Source organism: Podarcis gaigeae (assembly GCF_964106915.1).
Source record: "Podarcis gaigeae genome assembly, chromosome: 5".
NCBI lineage: Eukaryota > Metazoa > Chordata > Lepidosauria > Squamata > Lacertidae > Podarcis > Podarcis gaigeae.
In genome coordinates, this window is record NC_139681.1 from 45717010 (window position 1) to 45744054 (window position 27045).

At 41.3% G+C, this 27045-nt stretch overlaps 1 long non-coding RNA gene across 2 annotated transcripts in view; it reads left to right on the forward strand.

Annotated features, from left to right (window-relative positions):
* LOC310845806 overlaps nt 1–27045 on the forward strand; it is a 198322-nt gene that overhangs the window by 33379 nt on the left and 137898 nt on the right. The window contains exons 1-2 of one of the 2 annotated variants that reach the window (XR_014564950.1): nt 19056–19145; nt 21843–21953. This is a non-coding gene — a long non-coding RNA (uncharacterized lncRNA). Of the gene's footprint in view, nt 1–19055; nt 19146–21842; nt 21954–27045 lie in introns of those variants that run through there. The other variant, XR_014564949.1, reaches the window with a different exon arrangement.

The following is a 27045-nucleotide window of genomic DNA, read 5'->3' on the forward strand; positions in this document are numbered from 1 at the left end:
AGACAGGTGCTTTAGCCAGCTTAGCCATGGTGCCCGATGCTGCATGCCTGGCCCAATCACTTCCAGGTAGCAGGAGATGATCATTGTATAAGCAACATGCACTTCATTAAAGTCCCTGGGATAGACATATCATCATGATTCTATGTCTGGTCATCAGTCCTGGAGCTCCTGCTTTCCAGCTGCTCGTGGAGGCTAGTATTTGTTTTTAAAAGAGAAACAAGGTCAGGCTTTGGAGCATCTCATGGAATTTGGTGTCAGTGTAGATTCAAAGCAGACCACATTCTGGCTTAAATTTTAGTTCAGAAGGTGGACTAATGTGCATCTGCTTTGGAACAGACAAATATATTGTGCATCTTACTAGTGCTGCAGGGTCCCTTTTTGTGTGGGGAGAAGAGATACCACCCACACCAGGCTGAACATTTTATCCACACATGTGCATTCTAACATCACCAGGCATCTCTGGAAAATTCAAGCCTGTCTGTCATTAGTATGTGTGGCATTTTGGCCTCATGCTAAGCACCCTTCTGTTTTCAATCTGCTGCTGCACAGAGTCTGCTTGGGTGGATGTAATGAAAGCATAAATACTTTAGACCAAGGATGGAGGAAGCTGTGGTCCTCCAAACCGTGCTTGACTCTTCAGTCCTATTCCCATTCAGGGCACTCACAGACCGACTAATTCAGGGTTAACCAACCCAGTGCCCTGCATGTGTGGTTGGACTCCAACTCCCACAACCCACAGCTAGCAGTGTGGCCAAAGGTAAGGGTTGATGGGAGTTGCGGAGGGTCACAAAAAAATGATGCAGGGGTTGGGAGAGATCTTTCTGTGCCAAAGAACTTCACTGCTACTGCTAGTGAGGGAAGGCAATCCTGGGCAATATTATTTATTTATTTATTTGCTGAGTTTATATCCCACCCTTCCTTGCCAAGGAGTCCAGGGTAGCAAACAGAAGTGGTCTGGCATCTTTACTGTCAGTGAATATTGAAGTCACACTTATTTACTCTGGCCTTTGACACCTGCGATGTATGCTTTCAAGGCCCAGCCTGTTCCTGTGAATGCAATCTGTTTGAATTCTAAATTCTAAATTATTATACCCACACTGGGACTTGCTGGTGAAGGAGAATGGTTTTTTAAAAATACTGCAACTATTACTACTATACATGGACTAACATGTCTGATCTGGTAGAAGGCCGTGACCTATGCTCCATTTTTTACTTATTTATGCCATGTATTCACTGCAATTCCTTACATATTAAAAAAACATAGGTAGCACAGAGTGTTAATGGCATTTCTCTGGTTAGCAAATGCCCTATCTAGAGTTCTGATGGCAAGAATGTTTCGCATCATTATCATCTTCATGATAGTCCTGGTTGCTAATGGCAGAAAAGTGGGGTAGGCTATTGCGGCCCTTTCAGCATGCAAACGCAACACAATCTTTCCCTCGTTAATGTTTAAGGCATCATTTTTCTTTCATCTGTGCTGGAGGAATAAAAAAGAAAAACAAAAACAAAAAGCCAAGGAAATTAAATCATTAAAAACCCCATTTAGTTGTCACAAGGGACCATAAACACAATTTTTCACTGTTCCTGTGCAGTATGAAATCATGGAGAAGACTCAACTGGGCAACAGGAACATGCTGTTCTTCTCGTCATGTTATTTTGGAAAATAAAATGCAAACATGTTGGGAGTTTCTCTCTTGATCATCACTCCTTAATTTATTTGACATTGGCTCATAAATAAGACGGGAAACAGCTGCTCAGGAAGCTAGCAGTGACATTGGTCATAATGGCTGTAATTTTAAACTTCAAGTCAATTGAGCTCATAATGTCATTGGTTCCAGTGAGATCCGCCTACTTCATGTCACCTCTGTCCAGCATGCTTCTTTCGTAAGTAACACCAAAATACATTAAGCATGGTCCAAAGGAAAAACAACCCAATAAATTCCACAATTCAGCTAGAGCAGTTATCTCTGCATCCATCTCTCACCTTCCTCCTCAAAAGCAGGCATGGGGAACCTGCGGGGACAGGAAGAGGTGAGGCTGTATCACTTATCTGGTTTCCCAACACCCAATGTTCCCAATATGAATCCAAAGCAATCCCATATGCAAGATTCTTTCATATATGGGACACATTTGGCTTGCTTTAAATTTGAAATGTGAGTCATAAAACACATCCAGTTTGGACAAAACAGAGCAACTCAGTAGTGGTAGAAAGGTTCATTCTTTAATTTTTCTTCTTTTAAAGTACCAGGGCTAATCTGAAAGTGTGATGAGCAATTACATTCACCTCTCTGAAAATTTGCACTTGCATAAAATTCATACTAATCCAAATGGTGGCACAAATTGTGAATATGGAGGAAGGAACCTGTCGACTCCTAATGTGAAACATAAAACGGGTCCTTCCATGTCAGACCCATTTTATATCTTTTCCTGTATCCTGTCTCTAGAGGCAACAGAGGCTTTTTTGAGTAGTCTGCACAGAACCACTGGGCTATTATGGATTTAAGCTGTCAATAATCATTCACTTCTGGCTTCCTGTAATAAGACATCTAGGGATGTATACTCTGACAAGTTTGGCTAATAGCCAGTGGTAGATTTGGAACCCTCAGCTTTAATGGAAACCTGTGCTTCGTATATAGAGACTGCTTCTTTCATACATTTGGCACTCAGGAATAGGTGCAAAATACAGGCACAACACTTATGAAGATAATGTCGTCTTTTGGATTTTAATAGTCCCCAGAGGGGTAGCCATGTCGGTCAGCTGCAGTGAAGGCAAGAGTCTTGCAAGTCCCAATCTGTGCTCTGGTGTGGTTGAGGATACAGCAGAGGTGTACCTCCACCAGGCTGTGGGGGCAGAGGGATTCTGCCGCCATGGAGGCCCTTGGTGCACTTGCTGAAAGTATGGCGAAGCACATGTTACAACCGCCAGTATTTTGGCCACATATGGCAGCATAAAGCCCCCAAATGGGGCATGCTACTTATCTCCATACAGCTCATAGTTGGAACTATGGAACTTGCTCCCACAGGAGGCAGCAATAGCCAGCAATCTAGATGGTTTTAAAAGAGGACTGGGCAAATTCATGGAGAAGATGACCATTGATAGCTACTAGTCCTGATGGATGCGCCCTTCTTCTGCAGATGGATGCAGTAATGCTTCTGAAAACCAGTTGCTAGAAACCACAGGATGATCCTGCTTGTGGGTTTCCCACAGGGAACTGGTTGGCCACTGAAAGAACAGGATGCTGGACTAGATAGGCCATTGGCCTCATCCAGCAGGCTCTTCTTATGTTTTTGATATTCCACTGATGAGTGTCTTTTGCTTTTATTATTTATTCAACCCACTTGGCATGTTTCCTTTTCAGAAAGGCAGGCTCAATCTTTTGATGGGAAAAAAAAGCCAACAAAGAACAAATCTCAAGATTTCAGGGGTGCATTAATGCAAATTAAACATATTTAGATTACACTTTTCTGTTATTAAACTGTAACATTCCATGGAAAAGGAGATGCCAAAACCAAAGCTTCTTGGTTTCACGCAACTCTGTTGTGCAGCAAAGCCAGCTTCCTTTATGTGTGGGTTTACAGTGCATATATCAACAACATTAACTAATGAGAGATACACACCCAGTTTCACTGCAGGGATACTACAATTAATCATACTAACATATGCAGACTACTTAGTGTGTCAGCTATAATGCATTACTTCTTTGAGATGTCATGGCATATGTTCTATTTATTCTTCCACTACAGTAACTGTATCATGTTTTTCCCTACTACATTTAAGTGAGATAACTGTCAGTTTAAGATGTCCGGAATAGTGTTGGCTAAACGGAAGAAAATAAATATATGGACCTGATGCCTACATTAGCAACTTCTTCATAGTGAGTGAAGGTGACTAATAATCAGAGATCTTCGGAAGGGTAGTACAGAGAAGGGAGCTCTCTATTTGCTGTCTTGGAGCTGGATGGATGTCCATAATTTGCCTGTACCCTGAAATAGACTCTCAGAGTCCATGCAACTAAAGTTACTCAACTGGCAGCCAGTGTCATTCACATCACAGCAGTCAAGGCTGGTTCATTGGGGGCAAGTAGGGCACTCGGTTTGCCTTCAGTCAGTCCACCTTCTTACTTACAACTAGCCCAGGGGCTGACACTGTCAGCTTCCTCCTCTTGAGAAAAATGCATTAAAACTACCAAACAGATTCAGAATATCTATGGATCATGGCCAACATCATGTGTACACAGCTTCTCAAACCAACAGCTGAGTTTTAGAAGAGGCATATTTTAAGAAAACGAGAACCCATCTATTTGGAGGGAGCCTAGGAGGCAGAAGGAATATATTTGAGAGGAAATTAGAAAGGTCTAGGCTAGCACAGTATGGTTTGTGTATATCTATAATGAACATTCACCACCCTACAAGGTTTGTGACAAACAGCTCTTATCCATCATAACATTGGCTGTGTTTGGAAATAATTTCAGGGGAAGTACTCTTCTGAATTAGCTAAACGAGGCAAGGTTTGCTAGATGAGCAATTATTTTCACACAAACAAATTAAGCAGTGTGTCTGGATGACTGAGATTGAGATGAACCTCAGCTGGCCACAATTAGTCACCTACTTGCTGTTGACACATAGTTTACAATAATTGGCTGCCTATTCCAGAGAACTGATGTATACAATTAAGAGAAAAGCAGCATCTAGTCCTTTAAGTATTATGGCAAGCAGATATTTCCTTTGCAGAAGAAATATAGGCAAGTAAAGGATCCCACTACGTACTTCCTGGTATATCTTTTCAAGGGGTTTTAATATAATCTGGTATTAAGTCTCATTAAACCTAGGCATATTTAAGCTCCTATATCATAAATGGAAAATGTCATTTAAACAATTTCAGATTTGATTCAATACATCCATTTTACAAGTACTTGAGCCATTGGTGGCTGCTTTAGGTTCTGCATGATCCTAGGGTGCTTCCATACTACTTTGAAATTGCTGCACTCCATTCACTTACTTTCTGGGGCTATCTACATGATGCCATTAACTTTTTTGTTTTCCTATGATTCCCCCATGCTTCTTCCATATCCTTTTCAATAAGACTTGCATATTGGGCTGTTTAAACCCAGTGCCAAGGGACACAGGTGGCGCTGTGGGTTAAACCACAGAGCCTAGGGCTTGCCGATCAGAAGGTTGGTGGTTCGAATCCCTGCGACGGGGTGAGCTCCTGTTGCTCGGTCCCAGCTCCTGCCAACCTAGCAGTTTGAAAGCACGTTACAGTGCAAGTAGGTAAATAGGTACCGCTCTGGTGGGAAGGCAAACGGTGTTTCTGTGCGCTGCTCTGGTTCGCCAGAAGCAGCTTAGTCATGCTGGCCACTTGACCTGTATGCTGGCTCCCTCGGCCAATAAAGCGAGATGAGCGCTGCAACCCCAGAGTCGGTCATGACTGGACCTAATGGTCAGGGGTCACTTTACCTTTACCTTAAACCCAGTGCCAAATTCTGTGCCCTGCTGCTTTCCAGTGGGACAGGTATCTCCCTAGCAAGCTCTGTTATTTTGACCAATAGATAAGATGGGTGTGTGTGTGTGCAGCTTAAATATGGACGGGGTTGTTCGGTGATACCTCTTTCCCTAGCTATTGATCATTCCACATGGTGCATTGGAATAAGATGCCTTATTCCAAGCCAGGTCATTGGTCTGCCTAGCTCAGTGCACTGATTGGTAGCAGTCCTCCAGCGCCTTAGATGGGAGACTTTTTCAACCCCACCTTGTGATACTGGAGATTGAGCCTGGGTCTTTTTGCATGTACTGTACTGCTGAGCCATGTAAATGTGTACAAATCTAAATTGCTCCTTTCCTAATACTGCAATTGACTTGAACATATATTACAAAAATAACACATACACGCATAGCTAGCCAAGTGAGAAAAAATACCCAGTCAGGCTGCTTGAAAACCAGTCGGTCAGTAATGTTGCCTTTGATATAAGTATGAGGATAAGGTGGAAGCTGTTTAGAGTTTACTGCTTACTGAAATTGCTCGTTAGAAGCAGCAAGGTTTGTATCTGACTTAGCAAAAACATGCAGTATGCACTTCTGTTTTTAGTGCATCAAGAAAACTGGATACAGCAGATTTTTCTAATGAATGCATAAACTGTTGGCCAGCAAGATGGTGCTGTGAGAAGAATATTTGATGACAGTAAGGCTGCCTCATTTGAATGCAATGAACATCACCCGCGTTACCATGTAGCTAAAGAGAACAGTGAACTGTGGATCAGTTGATACTGCCAGATGTCTCTGCTGTTATTTTGGGTGACCCTATTAGCCAGTTCGGCTGGGTTTTAGTTTGATTAACGTAAAGAATGAGGTTGATAAGAGTAATTTTTAAAATCACGCTAAAGCTAATCTTGAGATAATGCAGAATGCCCTTCAATTAATATTTGGCAATCAGATCATGAAGTGAACATGAATCAGAATGAGTTTTTGAGAACCTGGAAATGAATTGTATTTTCCTCACTGCAACATGAAAATGTTCCTAGGTTATGATTTGTCACCTTTCTGTTTTAAAAAACCCGGGCACTGAAGACTGAGTGCCTTGTGGCAGATGCAGAGTTCCTTTCAAAGTACAGTAGACAAGCCTGAAACTACCTAAGGCAGGCTTCCTCAACCTCGGCCCTCCAGATGTTTTGAGACTACAATTCCCATCATCCCTGACCACTGGTCCTGCTATCTAGGGATCATGGGAGTTGTAGACCAAAAATATCTGGCGGGCTGAGGTTGAGGAAGCCTGACCTAAGGCAAAGTGTCCTTTAATATGAACAGTCCCTTTCCTTAGTGAAGAGAATGTTCCTCCATCTGGCTAAGATTATTCAACTGTCTAAGGTTGCAGTCACATTAACTGCTTAAAATGCAGCAATGTCATTTTCCCCTGCTGCATTTCATGCCACCTTTGCACACTGTTCTTCACATCAGAATTGAAGCAGGGATGTCTTCACCTGACTCCCAAGACCTTTTTGGTCCTCTCCTGCAGCCCCCTTCAGAACTCCAACTCACGAAGCTGTCATTTGCACATGCACACTCATCTGTGCATGTCACTAAAATGGCACATCTCCCATGGCAATGCACTGCACCTATGATAGCAGTTACTGCGCTTGCAAAAGTGTACTATTTTGCAAAGGCAGCTGCTGTTCCCAAGTGACTCCTTAGTACACACGCGTGCATTATGACAGTAAATACGTATACAGCTGGATTTTTAATGGCCTTTTTAGTTCCACGGTTCTGGCAACCAAACAAGAACGTGAAATCCTGGCCTGTAAAAATTATTTCTGGATGGAAACCCTATCCCAGATGGTCCAGACAAGAGAGAGCTCTGAACAGCTTCATGACCTGTCATTCATGAAACATGCAGTTTAAAAGGGCTACATTTGCTTTAGATTTGTGTAGCAAGCTTAATTCCTTCTGCTCCAAAAGCATTGTGCAAAGTGTTTACTCAATATGGATATTGTGAAATGGATCATGACAGCCCCTGCATTGTATCACACTGGCAATTCTTTGGTTTTAAGTTCTTTTACCCCATGAATTCCCTGCTTTAAATTATTATTTATTATTAACTTTCTATGTTGCCTTATACCTGAAGGTCTTATGGCGACTTTCTTCAGTAATTTGGTGTTTCCCTCCACAATTTCCTTTTGGAAGTTTGAGATTGTGTAGCTGAACTCCCTTTTGTTATCTTCTTTAAACTGCTCATTAATTTGTCTGTGATTGAACCAACTTTCAAATTTTCATAACTTTTTAATTTCAAACCTTTCTCTTCTTTTATGAACAAATCTCTATATGTTGGCCAGTTTCCTTTTTAATTCAATGGTTTCATTGCTATTGCCTCAACTGGAGACAACCAACATGGTATTTTAGGTTCTAAGAAATCTTTGTATTTATTCCATACCTTTATCAATGCTTTCCTTATTATATGATTATGAAACCATTTGTTTTTTATCTTTCTCATAGCATAAATATGCTTTCCAGCCAGATTTGTTATCATGTCCTAAATCGAGGATTTCTTCTCTTTCTAATTTTATCCAGTCCTTCAACCAAGCAATGCATGCTGCCTCACCATGTTGAAGAACATTCTTCCAGCAGAGATTTGGCAGGCAGCCTTGCTATTGACTTTCAAGTATAGACTCTCCACCCCCCCCCCCACCAACAGGCTTATGCAGTTGTCTAAAATGTCCCTAGAGTAGCCAGTAATATTAATGATCATTTTGAATTGTTTTTAATATTTTTATATTACTGCACACTGCCCTGCTGTTTTATGAGATGGCGGAAAATAATTACTTTAATGAAGAAAAATAAATAAAGGAATAAATAATGCTTAAATTTTCACACTTTTCCCTCAGCTTCTAGTGTTAGAGCGAGCAAAGGGTTTCAAAACTAAAATGCACCTGAAGTGACAAGAGTCTGGAGAGTTAAGGCAGGAGAGGATTCCAAAACCCTCGGCCACACAACCCTGAATGTAAAAGTTAGAACCCACCCCACTCCACCATCTCTTGCTCTGAACATGAACACATGATGAAACATGTGTGGCCTACTCCCACCATATCTTGCTTGGTTCACAGAATGGGCATATTTGTTTGCACAAAAGTCGTGTACAGCTCTAAATGTAACATCCCCCCCCACCCCACCATCCTGCAAGTGGACTAGAGGAAAAAATGAACAGTTCATGCTAATTCGGAAAGGCAATTTATTTCCCACTTCTTGCAGAGATTAATCTCATCCACCTCCACCAAGACATACAGTGGGTGAATTGTAGGCAAAACAAGCATAGAAGGGAAAATGAATATTTCCGTCTCTGCATTGGCTGCTTATAAAATATTAGTGTATTTTTTTCCCTCCAGCTGTATGCCAGGAAAAATAGCTCGATGTCTGAGGCTGATGTACTCAATAAAGTATTTGATTCTCTTGCTAGTGTTTGCTGGGCCTTTGTTGCTGCACCTCATGAAGGAAGCACACCAGCTGCTATCAACCTGCTCTGCCTCTCCCCATGCAGATGGGCAGGGAATGGGGCTTGGGAAAAGATTTAATCTTGCTTCTTTTGACTGCTCCCCAATGACTGAATGAATGCAGCAGGGGGAACTACCTGTTCCAACCGTCAAAGAAGTCAAAGACTGTGGAGGGTTTGTTTTTGGGGTGCACAGAAAGAAGATCAACTGATAGATTTCTGGGTGATCTGAAGTAGATTGGAAAGTATTTCTGGCTCCCATGGCAACAACCAAAATGACACCACCCAGGTATACAAACAACGCAGTGGAGGTTTTGTAAATTGGAGGTGGACAGAAAGAAGACCTACTGAGATATCTGAAACAGACCTTCTTCCTTGATAAGAAGGATTGGTTGTTAAACCAATGTGGAAATGGTAGCTCTGTGAGGGCTCTTACCACCTGTAACAAATTACAGTTCCCATGACTTTATGGGAGAAGCCATCACTGTTAAAATGGCAGGAGAGTGCTTTAATTGTAAGGTGCAGATGTGGCCTCTGACTCACCCAGTACTGTCACCTAGTCATCCAGCCCAGTACTGTTTTCTTTGATAGTGGACATAGACCTTTCCAACTCTGCTATACTGGAGATCTTTTCAAAGTGCAGGTGCCAAGGATTGAAGCTGGGAACTCTACCAATGTTAAATGGGTGAACTAAAACCATACATATTGATAACATCCCCCTGGCATAAGCTACACTCTGTTCCATTTGCACTTTCAACACAAATCTTGTAATGTACACTCTACTGGAGTGGCTGCTGACCATCATAAAATTCAGCTACTATTCATCGTTTATAATTTCTTTAATGTACCCACTGCTTTACAGTTCCTGCAATATTTCATATTTGGTGCACAGTCTGCTTTCAATTTCTCTCAAGTGCACTGTGGTTTAATAGCCCCAATTTTACACATTGGGGAGCAAAGGCCATAAGAGAATGGCTTGGCCAAACCTATCAAATAACTCTGATGAATAGTCAAAGCTCTAATTGATCGTCCCCCTGGTCCACCTCAACCATCTGTTCACTGGGCCCCGTTGGTTTCTCCAATATAAGAGAATTAGGGGCAACTCTGAACATTCTGAATAAGCTTGGGGGCAAAGCGCAAATGAGCAGCATTTCCTTCATTTCCTTGGTTGTTCAGAAGGACCAAAAATGATTCCATGCATCTTCTCAAAGTAGGGCTGCCTAAACTTTTTTGTTCTGAGGGCTGCATTGATAGTCAGTCACTCCTCTGAGGGACACGTGTCAATAGCAGGAGTGGTGACTAAACATGTGCACACACACATGCACACTCGCCACCTATAAAGCATGCATTATTTCATACACACTTACCATACAGTAGTGTACCTGCAAACTAGGGATACGGAAAGCTAGCTAAGCACCAGAGGACAGGGGATGCTCAGCAATTTTGCTTCTCATTACAGTGTTGGGGAAGGAAGTGGAATTGTCTTGGGACTCAGGAAACTGAGCCCTAGGACCTTCCTGCAGTGGCATCATACTAAGGAGAGAAGAGCTGCCTTTGCAGAGTAAGCCAAGTGCAGAGTAAATTGAGGCAGAGGCAACCATTTTGTGGCAGGCTGGCGGGCCACCCTACAGCCTCACAAAAGTGAACAAAGGAATACCATATCGCCAAGTTATTGGGGTGGAGTGATTTAGGTGCACAAATAAACTCTTTATAACCACAGGTTAGCCATTCCCTCCTGAAAGGCAAATTCTGGTGTTGCTTCCTCCTCAGGAGCACTTGAGTCTTAAGAATGTGTGTTGACAGATGCTTCAGATATACTTATCTAAACAAGCATGAGAAGAGGAAGCACAACTTATTTTGTACTCCCCATTTCTCCCATCTTTGGAAAGTTCAAAGCCATTCCCAACAAAACCTCCCTTTAGTCAGAGCTGGAAGAGGTGAAATGTTGACCTTTGAGAAAATTGGATGCTGTGTTTTTGTATATGGTAACCTAAGATGCTAATAAAAGAGGCTTGGTGGGTAATACCAAGACGTATTAGTCAAAAGTAAGACCGGAAAGCTGGGACTCGAATATCCAGTTGTAGAATATTGAGCTTTTGTTTTCCACCATGAGTTTCTGCTAATTTATCTTCGGTTGTAAATCATTAGTTTTATAGTTACATAACCATAACCATGGGCACTCAGATGTACCCATCTGAGTGATGGGTCTAGATAAGACAAGGACTGCCTGCCCTGGCTGGCAACAGCTCTCCAGGGTTTCAGTCTTTTCCATCACCCCCTACTTGATCCTTCTAGCTTGAAAGTCCACCAGAGTTTTTTTTCCAAAGCCAATTTTCCAATGGCACAAATTTTCCATCAGACACCTTATTCTAAAAAAAAGAAAAGTGTGCTTTGCTGCTTGCTTACATCTTGAACTAGGGGACGTTTCCCTATAGGAGCCAGTAGTTCTCATAAGCAGCGATTCATTTATGAACCTGCCTTAGTTTCGCAACGAACAGTTGTAAAATCAGGACTATTTTAAGGGTATTTTCAGGGATGTAATGAAGCATTACCTGCCTGAAGAGGAAGGTGAAGAAGAGGAGGTTCTGGCCAAAATGAAGAAGGGGTTTTAATATGGTTTGGACGTTTTAAATATGGACTGTGAGCACAATTTAGCCATTTGACATGGTGTCCTTAACATTGACCATCATTTAAGTGCTCCATAAACACACATGTCTAATGTGTCTCATTCCCCCTCCCTACATTTTTCAAAGTGGACATTATCAGCTTTTGACCTGGACAAATTCCAACTCCACTTTTTCTGGCTAACTGCACACTAAAGGAAAGAAAAGCTTTCCCACAGCTTTGTGTACTGTTGCTGCTGCCAGATGTGATCCCAGAGTGTGACAAAGGTTCAGAATGCTGCAGACAGACTATTCACTAGGGCCAGTTGCAGGGAGCAGGTGATTGCCATGTTATGACAGTTCCAATCGCTACTGGTCTCTTTCCAAGCACAATTTCCAGAGTTATTTCCAGACCATGCCTGGCACCATTGCTGTCTGTTTCTGGCACCAGGCAAAAATGTCCTCCTTTACCCAGGCTTATGGTTTTTAATGAGGAGGGTAGTTAGGCTTTTGTTGCGCTCCTTGGGTAGGACTTGTTCCTTTTAAATATGTTGTTTTTGTCCATTCCTGTTTTTATCTGATTTTAGTGTCTCTGTTGTTTTAGTTTTACTGCATAAGTTGCTTTGAGGCCCTTCAATGCACAAATGCGACAAATACATGTTATTCAAAGAACGGTTTTGGGGTTTTTTAAAATTTCATTTGTTTGGCAATTCCTAGCCTATCCTTCATCATATAATCCCAGGGTGGAGTACCAGGAAGCGAAGCTTGCCGAGCTATAGCGGTTTGTCTGGCTGGGCTCATGGTTCGGAGAAATAATGATTGGCATCTTGTGGCACTTGTGAAGAGCCAGCCTTCCAGCAGTGGCATTGCTACAACTCGCCAGGACAGTTTGGGGTTGAGGCAGGTGGCAAAGTCATGGCAGTGCTGGGACATTGGCAGGAGCACTGATTTGGCCCTGCTGGTGTGCCTGTGCCACCCTACCAGAACCAATCTGGCATACCTGCCAAAACGACTGTGCCTCCCAACCTTGTTGCCCACTGCTGTGCCCTGTACAGGCCTGGCAAGTGGTAGAAGAATTGTTCTGCAGCAGGTCCTCTCCTGCTCCTAGTGTCTGAACAGTCAATTTCTTATTTGCTGCTTTGTGAATGGGACAGAGCAGTTCTGAAAGCATATCAAGAGGGGTATTACAAGTGTTCATACCATTTTCCTCTGATCCTTCTCAAAGGTTTGCTCCTTCCTAGAGGAGTAGCTGTTTATTGCAAACAGCAGTTGCCTTCTCCATTTATACTGTATTGATGCTTAGTAATCCTAAAATTGCATATCAGTCAATGTAGATTATATATTGTTTTCTTCTTTGGTATCCCAGGATGTGTGCATTTCCATGCTTGTCATATTTAATTTTCACTTTATTGACCAACAGTTTGCTTCAACCACTCCTGTCAATTAAAACTGTGAAGTAGGCTGTTGTCCATAGGAGCTCCTGCCACAATTAAATTGGTCTCTAAGGTGCCACCGGACCTTCTGGCCCAATCCTTTTTCCATTTTATGAGACAGCAAGTACTATCAATTCCAAGGAAATTTACTTTTAACTAAAACGTGCTTCGAATGAGATTGCTGATTTCCAAGGATTATTTCAGGCTGCATCTATTGAAAAAAGCACCGAAATTAGGTTTTTAAAATGTACACACAGAAAATAAATAAATAAAAATAAATTGCTACTATTAAGGCAAGCGTGAATCTGGTCTGAACAGCACTCTTGCATACTCCAGGTAAAAAACGAGAGAGATGTTATTACTTGGCTGTGAAGAGGGAGGTGTTTTTTTTTAAAAAAAGGCAGATTTGTTTTGAAGCACTGTCATTTCATATTTGCTTCTACAGATGGATAGCACTTTTTAATTAGGTGAATTTCTGAGCAACCACTTTGAGCAAAAATCGCACATATGACAGATTGCGGTAGATAAGGACTCAATCAGAGATCACACATGGGCTAGGCGATCTCAGAAAATAGTCCAAAGGCATTTAGAAAATGCAAAGGACACAACAATAAGTTTGAAAAGAAACAAAACACCTAAGAACAAATTAAGAAGGCAGTCAAGAATACAATTCAATCAAGCACTCTAACCATTACACCACTTTGCCTCCTGCAGGTAGTGGCATGCAACAAGAGGTTGGTCAGGCCCCTTGCCATGGATTCCACATTCCCAACCATTGCTCACTACACTGGCTGTCTATTTCCAAATTGTTTTACTTTGAAGTCTAAATTCACCATGGCTAAACTATAAAAATACAACACAGGCATTTATTATACAACTCTATTGTGTTAGACTCTCTCTCTCTCTCTGTTTACTTTTTAACACATCATTGCCTAAATCAATCATTTGGTTAATGCTGGCATAAATGATTACCCTTGAGACATTTCTTTGGTTAATCACTGCTCAAAAATATGTTAAGGTCAACATCTGTTATCAAGTATTATTATAAGTCTGCCGCTCTTCCCCAAAGAATTATCTAAAACTGTTCAAAATTCTTAATTTGCATCTTTGCAGATGTCCTTTTCCTATTCTGGAACCAGAAAATTGGCAGGCATGTATAAAATAACAATGTGATCCATGTTCTCCTTGGCTGCTGATGTAAAACTTTGGGGAAAAAATTCCTCAAATGAGGATCAAAAAAGACAATGCTGAATGCATATAAGAACATTTAATGCACAAATGAACTACCTTTTTTCCCTCCAGCAACTGACACGCTTCAGTGGAGGACTTCCACTGCATCCTTCTGAAGCAGGAGCCAGACAGGGCTGGTTATGGTTCCAAGATATCAAAGCAGCAATGGCTGGGAGCCTGCAGGTCTACCTGGAAGCTGATATGCACCAATATCACCACCAGAAGAGAGGAGGGATTGGGAGGGCAGCATTGAAACCCAGCTGGTGAAGTGGAAATACGGAAGAAAACAGTGTAGAAGCATAGACAGGAGAACAAACTCTGAGGGGTTAATGGAATAAAGGTGAAAGATATGAGCCATAACGCTGTCACTAAGGTTGAATTAAGCAAAAGATTGGCAGGGCCCTGCCATTAGGCTGAGTGAAGCAGCTGTGTCAGGGAGCAGCTGCTGGGGGCATGGCAGCAAGGTGCTGAAGGCCATGGGCACACCATGGGGCCTGCTCTGTGTCCTCTAAGCCAGTGTTTCCCAACCTTGTGCCTCCAGATGTTTTTGGCCTACAACTCCCATCATCCCTAGCTAGCAAGACCAGTGGTCAGGGATGATGGGAGTTGTAGGCCAAAAACATCTGGAGGCACAAGGTTGGGAAACACTGCTCTAAGCTAACCTGTTGCTCTTCATTGCAGTTGATGATATTGTCCTTTCATTAGGGATGAACACATAGGCCAGTTTTGCTTTCTCTTACTTTCTCATTTCCCCTAATCTTAAATTCAGTTCTCCACATTTTGGTTGGTGTTTATTTTTCTTTTTAAGTCCTCACAAAAATTCACCAGCAAGTTAGTGCAGATTCCTTCCAATAACCCCTCCCCCAAACTTACCTCAATATCATGCATTTCTGTATGCCGTTCTTACAAATATGTTTTTTAATGCACACTTCACTCCGGTATATTTAATTTTCTACATGTTACTTGACTGAAGGACTGCACTGCAAAATTCAGAGAAATACAAACTATGAAGGACGGCTTGTGTATTGTTTCACTAAGTGCAAATTAGAGGGTTGCCTTCAAATGTGAACTGAATCATCTCTTCCTCACAAGTCCCCACCTATCACCAGAGTTGAGGTAGGATTCAACTGTCTGTCTGGTCAGCTTCTAGACATGGGATGTGGGAGGAGGGGCATGAGGCGCCATCTTGTCCTTCTCAGGCAGCAAAATGTGTTGGCTCAGCCCTGGATAGGAAAAGAGTTCATAGAAGGGAAGGAAAGACATTTCTGGCTGATGTAATTGGTGTCCAAATGGACAAATGTAAGTTTTGAGCTCATCCTCCCCCCCCATCCCAGATCCCATGACAGATGCAAATACTTTATAGCAAGAGTGGGTAGAAGGGGCTAAATTTCTGCTAGGGCTATGCTTCATCCAGAGTGACCTCAAAACTAAACAAGTAAGCCAATAGCTTCTGAAGTGAGTTAGCTATCCATGACATGTGGTCTCCTCCTCTCTAGTGGCGCCATCATTGAGGCTTTGGTCAGGTATGCCTATAGGCCCAAGCCTGAAACCTTTGGAGTTTGCACTATTTTTGATCAACAAATCTCTTTAGGGTTCATTAAAGGCAAGCTTCCTAGACACTTCTTTTCTTACTGCTGTCTTCTTAGCTAGATTGGAGGTGCATTAGCACAAACCATTTCTGACAGCTGACAAACATTTTTTTCTCTCTGTGAGGTGTGAAATAGCAGCACTATTTTGTTCTGCCAAATTGCCAGCAGAATGGGAGGAAATAAATTCCACGGAGCCTGATTCTTAACTGCTTCTAATTTAAACCTTTACTAGCGGAGAGTTTATCCATGTCCCAAGCTCTGACTATCTCAGGGGCACAAAGATAAGTTCTCAGAGGCAGATTGCATGTAAATGTCAAGTGAGCAATTTTGCATCAAAAGGGAGAAAGGATGTCCCTGTGTTGTGCTCCAGGCAGGTTGCAGGAGTGATGTCATGAGCTTTATCTGGGCGCTGAATACCTTGCGATGGGATGTTGTTCCTTCTCCACCTAGGGGTGTTCCTCTGAATATTATGTAAAGCATTTTTCTTATAGGGTCGGAAGAGAACAAATTTTATCTGCAGCTTATTATAAGGCAACACATATTGATTTTTATTTATATTTAGTTATTTATTACATTTTATTTCCCTACCTGAAACACAGCATACACACACATACTGTATATCTTCAGATGGCTTGAAACTTTTGAAAGTAAACTGAAGCAGTATCACATAACTACAATCATACAACTTGCTTACTAAATAATTAAAATGAAACTGTTTGAAAAAATATGAAACACTGCAGATAAGAGGAGAAAAATGAATTCCCAGGCCAGCTCGAAACACCGTCTCATTTATTCTTTGAATACCTGCCGGAATTTATTCATTTTTAAAAGCAGAACACTCTGTTTGGGTACGTTTTCTCCCAGATTCTAACTGGTTGTTGACCATATGGAAAAATATTCTTGGTTGGTGCTACCCAGACAGAGTGGTGGTGGTGCATAAACTGCTTGGCTGCCATTGGTGCACCAGAGATGCTTTTAAATGGACTCTTGCCTGTTCCTAGTCAGATTCCTCCTGAGTTTTCCATCATTGCACTTAAGGTTGTTACCCCTGCTGCTTTGTTGTTTGCACTTTCCTGAAACACCAACGCTTTTGTATGCAGGGATAGCTCTTCCCATTCTTCCTCTCCTCCTTGCCATCACTCCATATTTCATTTTTTTTATTTCATTCTTATTTGATGTAACCCTTTCTACATTGCTACACACAGCTCAGTTTACAAGTCATAGAAATAACAAAACACACCGTACAACAAAGATTGAACCCCATAACCATATGATCCCATGCAAAAAAATTATGTAAGCATATATTTCTCTCTCCTTACTCACTCTCAATCCCTCTCCCTGCATTTGAAAATCACTCTACCAAGCACATCCAGCTGGTGTCAGGAGACTGGCTCTGCAGTACCACCTCTATGTCATTCTATTGCCAGTGCAGCTGGCTGAGAAGAAGCTGTAGCAGCACTGACAGTCCTAGAATGCTGCTCCTTCCTTTCTCAGTTGATAACTGGATGGACTCTGGCTCATTTGGCTCTCCAGCTGTTGCTGAACTACAACTCCATTCAGCTCCAGGAAGCATGGTCTATGGCTAAGGGTGATGGGAGTTGTAGTTCAGCAACATCTGGAGTGCTAGAGGTTCATTATAGCTGTTCTAAAGAGTATGCACCTGCCTCGGTGTTATAGTATTGTCATCTCCCACTAGCTGCCTCATATATATTCAGAGTGCGTATTCCAATCATTGTGGCAGAGAGTGTATTACTCTTTAAAATGCACTACTGTCAATACCAATCTGTCAAATGTTTGCAAATAGTAGCAGAGTCTTTATGCAACAATACATTTACTAATTTGCTATTAACCATACTGTATTACATTCCAAATATTACAAATAAGTTTGACTAAAATATAGCAAATGAGAACTTTGGTGAATTTTGCAGAGGTATTATTTTGGTGATAACTAGGGATGGAGGTTTCTGTTAGTTTCTGTAGCCATTCTTCAAACTAATGGAATATGCAGAAATGGCAAAACTTAAAGGAAGAATAAGAAATCAAGATAACAAAGTCTTTAAGGGGGAATGGAAATCATTTGTTGAATATTTACAAACTCATTGTAAACAAATTAAGACATTTGCAGGATTAATGTAAAAACGTGCAGCATTGGAAACATATATGAAAAGGATGGCAATAAAATATAAAATAGATTTAAATTGGGATATGCAGAAAAATAGACTAAATATAAGGAATCGCAGAAAAAAGGGGAAGTTGAAATATGTAAAGATGATTCTGTTTGAAATGTTTGTCATAAATGAAAATAAAAAATAATAAAAAATTTCTAGGGTTGAAGGAGAAATGGGGTTCAGTTATATTTTAATGTGAATCTACTCAATCAAACTTGCTAAAAGAAACTGAAATCTGCACTTCTTCAAATTTGTGATGCAGTTCTCTAGTGAAATAATGTATACACAAAGACATATATTTAGATAGAGATGTGCATACAATGCATATATCAGTGAAAATTGCATACAAAAATTGGAAAAGAATGGAAAAATGAAAAACAGAGAGAAACAGGAACCAACAGAGTTCTCTTTCCCTTGTGGTATCAGTGACATTTCTTTAAGGTTTGGACTTTTCACTGAGTCCAATGGGGAAAGAAATCAATTTTTTTCCATCCCAGGTTGTTCCCAAGACCCCCACCAATCTAGGCAACAGTAGCAAAGGAAATTGTTTAAAAGTAGACACAGGACTGAGATGATGGAAGGCCAGAACCCTGATGCCTCCTATTTCAACATTGGGTCAATTATTTGATGCATGGAGAAATCAATCATTTGAGGGGATAACCTTTCCTTATCTGCTCTATTCAAACCAGTGGAGGGAAGTGATTTGTGTGTGTGTGTGTGTGTGTGTGTGAGAGAGAGAGAGAGAGAGAGAGAGAGAGAGAGAGAGAGAGAGAAAGCTGTTCACCACTGGCATGCCTTTGGGGAGGACAGTCCAAGGATGAATGTGGCTCTTTGGCACTTGAGATATATTGTTTAGGACACTCCCCCCCCCCCTATTGACTGCAGTTTGTTTTTAACTGATTTCAATACTGTATTTCAAAATTAATATAACTTGCCTTGGGACTATATTGTGAAGAATGGGTAATAAATCTCATAAATAGCAGAAACATTTTATAGGAAATCATAGAGGGAGCCTATCCTTTAAAAAACCACCCCTGTCCTGTTCTCTCTCAGGTTGGGGTCCCAAATTGTGCAGTGGCCAGACAGAGTCCAAGGCACTCACAAATTAAGAAGCACTGTTAGGTCTTGAAGACCAGGGTCTGAGTAAGGTGAGTCCAACTGTCAAGTCTAAGTAAGGGTTATTAGGGTAAAGCAGAAGACCCCTGGGAAAGACCTTGGACAGTTCCCTGTAGCCAAGACTAGCCAGAACTACCCAACAGTGAGCTGTTGCTTCACCAATGTGCTACACCGTTATGAAGACTGGCTGGCTTTATAGCTCCTTGTCAAGGGGTGGGGATCTGTTGATTAACAATCATTTCCCTTTCTGCAGCTACAGGTAGCAGTGTAGGCTGCCTAGGAGGGACGTTTCTGAGTGTGGAGGAGTTGAGCAAGGCCACATCCGTTGACCTGGATGGTCTGAGATTGGGGGTGATGGTTTTAATCTGGAGGCTGAGCAAGAGTGAAACAAATGGGCTAGATTGCTGAGATAGGAAAAATGTGGCCTCTCACACGTTGCTGGACTGCAACTCTCTTCATCGCCCCTGACCATTGGTCATACTGGCTGCGGATGATAGGAGTTGGAGTCACAGGTTTCCCATCTCTGCTGTATTGTTTGGTTGACCAGGCTGAGGCAGAAGAACTAGTTGCATGTGTTTATTCCAGGTCTGTTCAGCCCAAAGCTTTATGCTAACTGTCACCGCAATGGCATGTGTTGCACAGAAGGCTGGGGGCACCTCTGCATAGTTTGCCAGGAGAAGTCCCACCTGCTGAATCCAGAGCAAGTAGCTCAAGTGTTGCCTCTGTATGAATATCAAAAGCCACTGGCAGTTTCTTGTGGAAGTTTGCTTATCTGCAAGAGTTGTGTAAATCAGTTTTGGGGGGAAAATATACATTTCTCACTGACAGTTTTCCCTTCAAACCCATGAAAGAGAAAGTCTACACAGCCCAAGAGAAGTTTGCTTCTCAAAAACTGAACAGTTTCTGCTTTGTGCAGAGCTGTTTCTTGCTGATCCATTCAGATCAATGAAGTTTCTCCAGCCTTTGGAATTTCTGGCAAGGAGAAAGGTCTTTGATTCCTAACCTCTCTGGAAACTGAGCTGACAGGCATTTCTTGTTCGTTTCTGACCTGGCTATTCCTTTTACTCTGCAAATAGTTTTTCTCACTCTGGAGAAAATGAGAATCTTAACCCTCTTTTTCAGGGTTTACACTCCAATTTTTAAAAAGTGATTGGTTTATTGTTTCAATTTTTATATCGCTTTTCTAAAAGACAAGCCAGAGTGGTTTGTAAAACATTTAATATAAGATACAAAATTCACAAAACTAAAACCAATGTATCAGAAACATTAAAACCAACAGCTGCAAGAAAATATATCTGTTAAGCTGTGCATTAAATCAAACTCTTCGCACTTTCACAAGGATTCAAACGCCCAAATGACAAGATGCATCTTGGGCACCCTACAGAACTGAAGTATGGAAGACTCCTGATACAGCTTGAGAGGCACCAGGAGGGTGTCACCACCATGAAGGCCCCACATGGCACATTGTCCCATCAAGCACTGTTTGGAGTGCCCCCTCCATAGATTTTAATTGCTAGGCGGGGGAACCTGCTTCTCCTGAAGTAAAACTCCCACCATCCCTGCCCTTTGGCTGTGTTGACTGGGTCCGATGGGACTTGCAGTCCAACAGTTTCTGGAGGACCATACAATATATGGAAGTTTACACTAAATATGAATGGTGTGAAAATAAATAAAAAGAACTCAATAAGTTCATTTGTGCTTCAGATGAAGAAAAATCTACATTACCCACAATATGCAACACACAGGGAACAAACAAGCTATCTCTGTATTAATCTTCCTTGTGTTTCCCCTCTCCCCCTAAAATCTCTCTCATTGTTTTCATTTTTAATTGTTGCAAAGGAACAATAGGAACACTTGTCTCTGAACTAAAATTTATTGTTTTTGCTCCCTGTGGTATACCTTTAGTGTTGATTAACACATCAGGTCATCTGATACAATGTCTGATTGCAATTTTATGCAACCCTCCCTATAGTCACAGCAGAATAAAATTATTATGGATGTGAAAAATGTGAGAATCACAGGGATTATTATTATTTAAAGGCCTGGAGGGCATAGCTACCCAATTGTCTTTGGCAGAATAGGTCTGTCATAGACAGTTGTAGAGCTTTGACAAGTTCTTTTCTTGTTATTTATTTATGGCTATATGGATTAGACATACTCACGGTGAACATGGTCATAGTAAATAGTGTACTCATCTTTTGATAAACTTTCCTCATGGATGAAGCCAGAGTGTGTTCATATTGACCTACATAAATGTTGTTAGTTTGTTGGCCCTAATGTCCTTTGACACTGCATGGAATTTATTCCCAGTTAGCACATGGATGTTGCTACTGCTGTTACCTCATTCAACTTAACCCTATTGCCATTTCAGGAGGCCAGAAGGGAGGGCAGAAACTGAATCTGAAATGTGATAGTCTACCTAGGTAAAGCATTAAAGCTAGGATTTAACTTTAGGGCTTTCAATTGTAAGCTCCATATACTATTTTCTGACCCTTGCTGGTGCTTTCTGGTTCAGGTTACCTCACAATTCTGAATTTTCTACTGGCTTCCTCCAAGAGCCTGGTGGTTAGGACTCTCTGCAGTGAATTGATTCCATTAAGAAAGGAAAAGTATAAATAGCTCCATGCAGGGAGGATGTATATTATAGAATCTGTGGCAGTGGGGCACGTTAAAACAGCCAAATATACAAATTCATAGGTTGTATTTACACCTTCCATCTTCCCTTCCAGATTCTTGACTCCAAATGTATGCAACTGACGGGAGTCTCTTACAGCAGCCAAGCCAAACAACGGAAAAAAGTGAGCCTGGCAGTCAACAGCTGCCTGAATCATTCATCTGTGGTAAGCCATTTCTGCCACTTGGGTGAGACTAATCCCATAAGCAAGGAGGAGTGGGAGTGACATCTATCCTTAATTCATTAATTTTGAAAAGTGGGGAAAAACTGTAAAAGCCCAGTGGGTTAATTTTCTATGTAGTATTTTCTCCTAACAGTTAATGAGATATGAACGATATTATTGGGTGGGACACCAAGGGAACTGCTTGATGCCATAATGTGCTGACAGACTGACATGTCAGGTTGAGTTACATGAACAATGTTCTAATACTACTGTCTTGATCAAGGGAGAAATACAAAAGGGAACAAGGATTCCTAAGCATGCATTCTGCTGCAGAGCATTTCTTAAGGCAATGCAGCTACCTGGACATGGGATGGCATGCTTTACTAACCTTCAGGATCATCTCAGTCTTTTTACAGATTTCAGAAAGGGAGTGAACATGTTCTCAGTATTTATTTAAAAAGTGTGATGAGGGAAATTCAACACAGGCTGGAATGCACTGAACAAAGTCTTAGCTTTCCTTTGGCTTCTTTGCTAGGGACTGCATACTTTCTTCCGTCCAATCTGTGGCTGTCTGAAACACAGCACAAAAACTCCTCAAAAGGTAACGTTGAGGCAGAACATTCCTACACACATCATCTTCCTTTACGTTGCTGTTCATGAGAAGAGGAGAGTGAGGAGAGAGAGATGAAGAGCCTACTCAAAATTTATGGAACAGGATTTGCTCAAGGGTTAGGATAATTTACTGCCCTGAGCTTACTTTAAAAACCTAATAGGATTAAATGTTTCAGCTTGCCTTTTAGCAACACAATCTTATGCATGTCTGCTGAGAAGTAAGTCCCACTGAATTCAATGAGATGTACTTCCAGGTAAAGCGTATATAGGATTTCAGCCCTAATTTATTATTTCTCCCCTCACCCTTGATCATTAAAGGGGAAACCAAAACTGCAGATGAAGTGATATTTTTATTTATAAAAGGATTTGAACACTGGCCGTTACTCAGGGTGTAAAAAGTACATTAAGTCAAGCTTTTAAATAGTATAATTTAGGATCAATATGAATTTTAAAAGGTGCAGCTCATGGCAGAATGGAGCTAAGCTTTTGTAAAGGAAAAGAGAAAGCTGCATTCTGAACGGAGAACTTCACACCCAAATGAAGTTCAAAGGCGATAATTAAATATGCATATGTAAATGAAAATGAAAATAGCCGAAAGCAGGATGCAGGTGATTACAACCTTGTTGTTCAAACAATTGTGGATTTAAATAGGCACTGATAATCCCCCCCCCCCGACATTGCATCTATAGGGTTGCCATATTTCAAAAAGTATAATTTCTGACACCCACACATTTTTGTTTTTTTAAATAAAAATCCCACCAAAATTGTTGGGCTTTTTTGGGGAACAAACCCAAATTGTTGACACCATTTTCACACCCAAGGAAAACAGGACATGTCAGGAATTTTGCTGACGTATGGCAAGTCTAGCATCTATAAAATAAGTAGCAAAAAACCTGCACCCCCACCGCACTCAGACACCATCTAGAGCAGCCTTCTTGGCCTGCAGTTACGGTTGGACTACAACTTCCATAATCCCTGATCATGGGCTATGTTAGTTTAGGATGATGGGAAATGGAGTCTAAAAAACCTGGAAGGCAACAAGTTGGACAGGCTAATAGAGATAAATTTCTATAGGCATGAAAATATTTGTGTGTTAAGCTCGGTGTGAGTTGGAAACAGACCTACCCTGCTCAGACATCTACACTCAGTGTTAGATGTTAGGCTCAGAACCAGCATCATGGATCTATTTCATCCTAATAGCATAGGTCTCCCTTAATGCAACCGATGTGAAGGGAGCTTTAGAGCACTTAGGATCACTACAAAGATCATTGTTGTTTTTTGATGCCCTTGCCCCGAGAACTGAATGCTCGTAGATGGCAAATGTCATCATGTTAGAGTCAAAGTATGCTCTATGTTAAATACGTAGTGTGGAATACTGCACCACACTCTTAATTGTTCCCTCTGCTGAAGCATTTCAGCTTGCCAGGTGGAATGAGCCCCCTCCTCTCTCTCTGCACCCTGTTTTGGGTGTTTTCTGACACCCATAGAGCCAATTTTTTGGGGTGGGTGTGTCTGTGGAGGTACACGGGCGGGGACTCCATTGCACAAGTGGAAGTCCTTGCAGTGTCCCTGTTGATGAGGCTGGTTAGTTGAATCTTCAAAAAATTAATAATAAGCATATTGGGAGACTTTTACAGGGACTGTAGTGGGTGGGGAGAGGAGGTTGATAAGCCATGAGATCTCTTCCTTCTTCCTTTTCTTAAATATGTTCATTTAACATACAAAGCACTAGCATCCCTCATTCATTCAGTCATCCATCCATTCATTCTATGCACCACACACCTTCCCTCAGGATAGGTCTGAGGAAAGTGTCACTCATAAAATGTCATCCAGGTATCTTTGTGGACAAAGCTAACACTATTTTTGATTATAGGACCTGTGTGTATTGAAAAAAGGTCTCAAATCATGTTGGGTGCCATAGCCAGATGGGGAGAATTATACTGCCATACGAAATGTGGCGTTGACTGCTTAGATATTATAGACACTTTAAAGAAGCACTGTGAAAGACTAAGAAATATTGTCTAAAGGGAATAGAAAGAAAGATATAAATAATGTCAATATAAAATTAAGAAATGCGTAATTTAAATTATAACTACGGATGATTTACGGATAAGCTGGAGGAAGTCCTGAAAAGGAATATGTTGTGAAATTTTGATGTGAAACTAATATTTTTTGTTGTTTTTTCTTTTGATGTAAATTAATAAAAAATCATATATATATATAAAGGTATTATAGACACACCTGTTTATACAGACATTCCCTTTTCCCAACCCCTGTGGTGTGTGTTTTTTTAAAGGGATTGTTTGTTGCATACTTTAGGTATGGATGTTTATATGTTTTATTGGGATTGTGTATCTTAATTATGGAAGTTTATATTTTAGTGAAGGTTCTTATATTTGTAAACTGCTTAGAAGCCTATTCTGGCAATAAGTGGTATAACGATAAACAATATTTCATTTCTACCTAGTTTACCTATTGTTGCCTACGGGTTTATCTAAAAATGCCACAGTAAAGCTAGCCAGAGGTTGTGGAATGCAGTTCGGAAGAAAATACTTTAGCAACCTCTGCAGGGGAGTGCATAAATGGATGAAGACCTTTTGAAAGTTTAGTACCCTTTTGATTTCCATCAAGCTGCTATTATCCATTGTGGTATTGATCTGATTCTATTTTACCGGCAGCTGATGTGCCAGTGATGGTTGTGGGGGAGCTTAAGAGGATGCAAAGAGCAGAAAGCAGTGTTTGGATATTAGTTCAGTTCCATACTTTGGATAAACTCCTCTATCAACATTTCAGCTAATGATGCTTGCATGAGAAAACCACTTAGGGAGAATGGTGTTTCAGCAGAAATGTCGAAAGAGAGAAAGAAGGCAAGGGTGGAAATCAATTCTAACCATACTATTTTCAAAATAATAAAGTGTTAACATTCAGTTGGAATTTTTTTTTAGTGATTCAGCTCAGCAATATGACCTTCCTGCCTATTGAGAGATGGACTGAAGAACCTGCTACACATATTTCTACACCTGGTTTAGGGAACCTCTGCCCATGGGCCAAACCTGGCCCAATAAGCCATTTTGGGAAAGCCATGGCTACCTGCCTAACACCTGATATCATACATGTTGTCAAGTGTGGGATAGGTAGGGTAGGGATTCAAAAGAACAATCAGGAGCTTAAAGTGGTCTCCACATTGTTCCTTTGTTGGAGAAAAGCAGCCTCCTAACTATTGGGCAATTTGTGCACTTATTCAAAGAGTGGGAAGTGAATTTCATTCAATAGAAAATGCTTTCCCCTCCCCTCCCAGTCCTACTCTTCGCTAGCCTCCCTGTGCTGCCCCTTGAAAGCTCTGACATTGGAAGCTTAAAAGAGTAGCGTGGAGAAGCTTGCAAAGCATAGGGCTGGCAACTTTCCTTGCAGATTGCCCAAGTGTAAGTGAAGCAATCTACCTGTCTATTGTGTGATGTCATATAGATGCCATGGAACCCTTCTCTCAAATTTGCCCCGCAAGGCTGATCCTCATGTAGATCTAGTCCACGGAGCCAAAAATGGTTCCCTACCCCTGCTCTACACCATAAGAGGTGGCATCAATAAGGAGTAGAAGCATGGACTTTTCTGTTATCATCCTGGACTTGTGTACATAGGGTTGCCAACTTTTAAACTTACCAGTGACTTGATGTGCAGGACTGGCAGAGCATCATAATCCTTAGCAGATGATTTATCAGGTGAAATGAATGCAGGAAGGAGTGTCAGCATCAGACTCCACTGACCCAGCTCCCAACCTCTGTAGAGACCCTTCGCTCATCCAAGCAGAGTGAACTTAAGTCCTCTGCACAGGAAATTGTGCTCTTCAAAGCACAGGTGAGCTCACCCTGCCTGTGGAACAATCTCCTAAGAAATACTGTTACTCTCCCTTTGAATGCCCAACAACACAAAGGTTGGGAAAAGGGGAAGGGCCATCTCTCAGTAGTAAAGCACTTTACATGCAAAATGTCCTAGGTTGTATCACCAGCATCTCCAGGTGAGAGTGGCAGTGTCCCCATCTGAAACCCCGGAAAACCATTACCAGTCAGTGCAGAAAATACTGAGCAAAGGGCATCAATGGTTCAGTGCGGTATAAAGCAACTTCCTATGTTCCTCAAAGGTTTTTATGCTTTTCCTGTTCTCTGGTATGATTCATTTCTTTTTAAATTGGAACTCTGACTATGACTTTAATTTGTAGTAGCTTCTAAAATGATTGTAGTATTGCATTTCCTTCCATTTCACTGTACCGTCAACTCCTTTGAGTTATTGCTTCCAGCAAAACCAGAACAAAAGTATTTTAAGTGAACTCTTTGTTGACAATGTAGCCACAAAGTGACTACTTTGCAATAAGGGTTTCATGCGCTTATTCCATTATCTCCACAATTGCATTGGTTTTGTCCTTACTATTAGCTAGTCTCAGTGTACACCAGAAAGGAAAAGCCGAGTAACCATAGAAATCAAAAGGTGT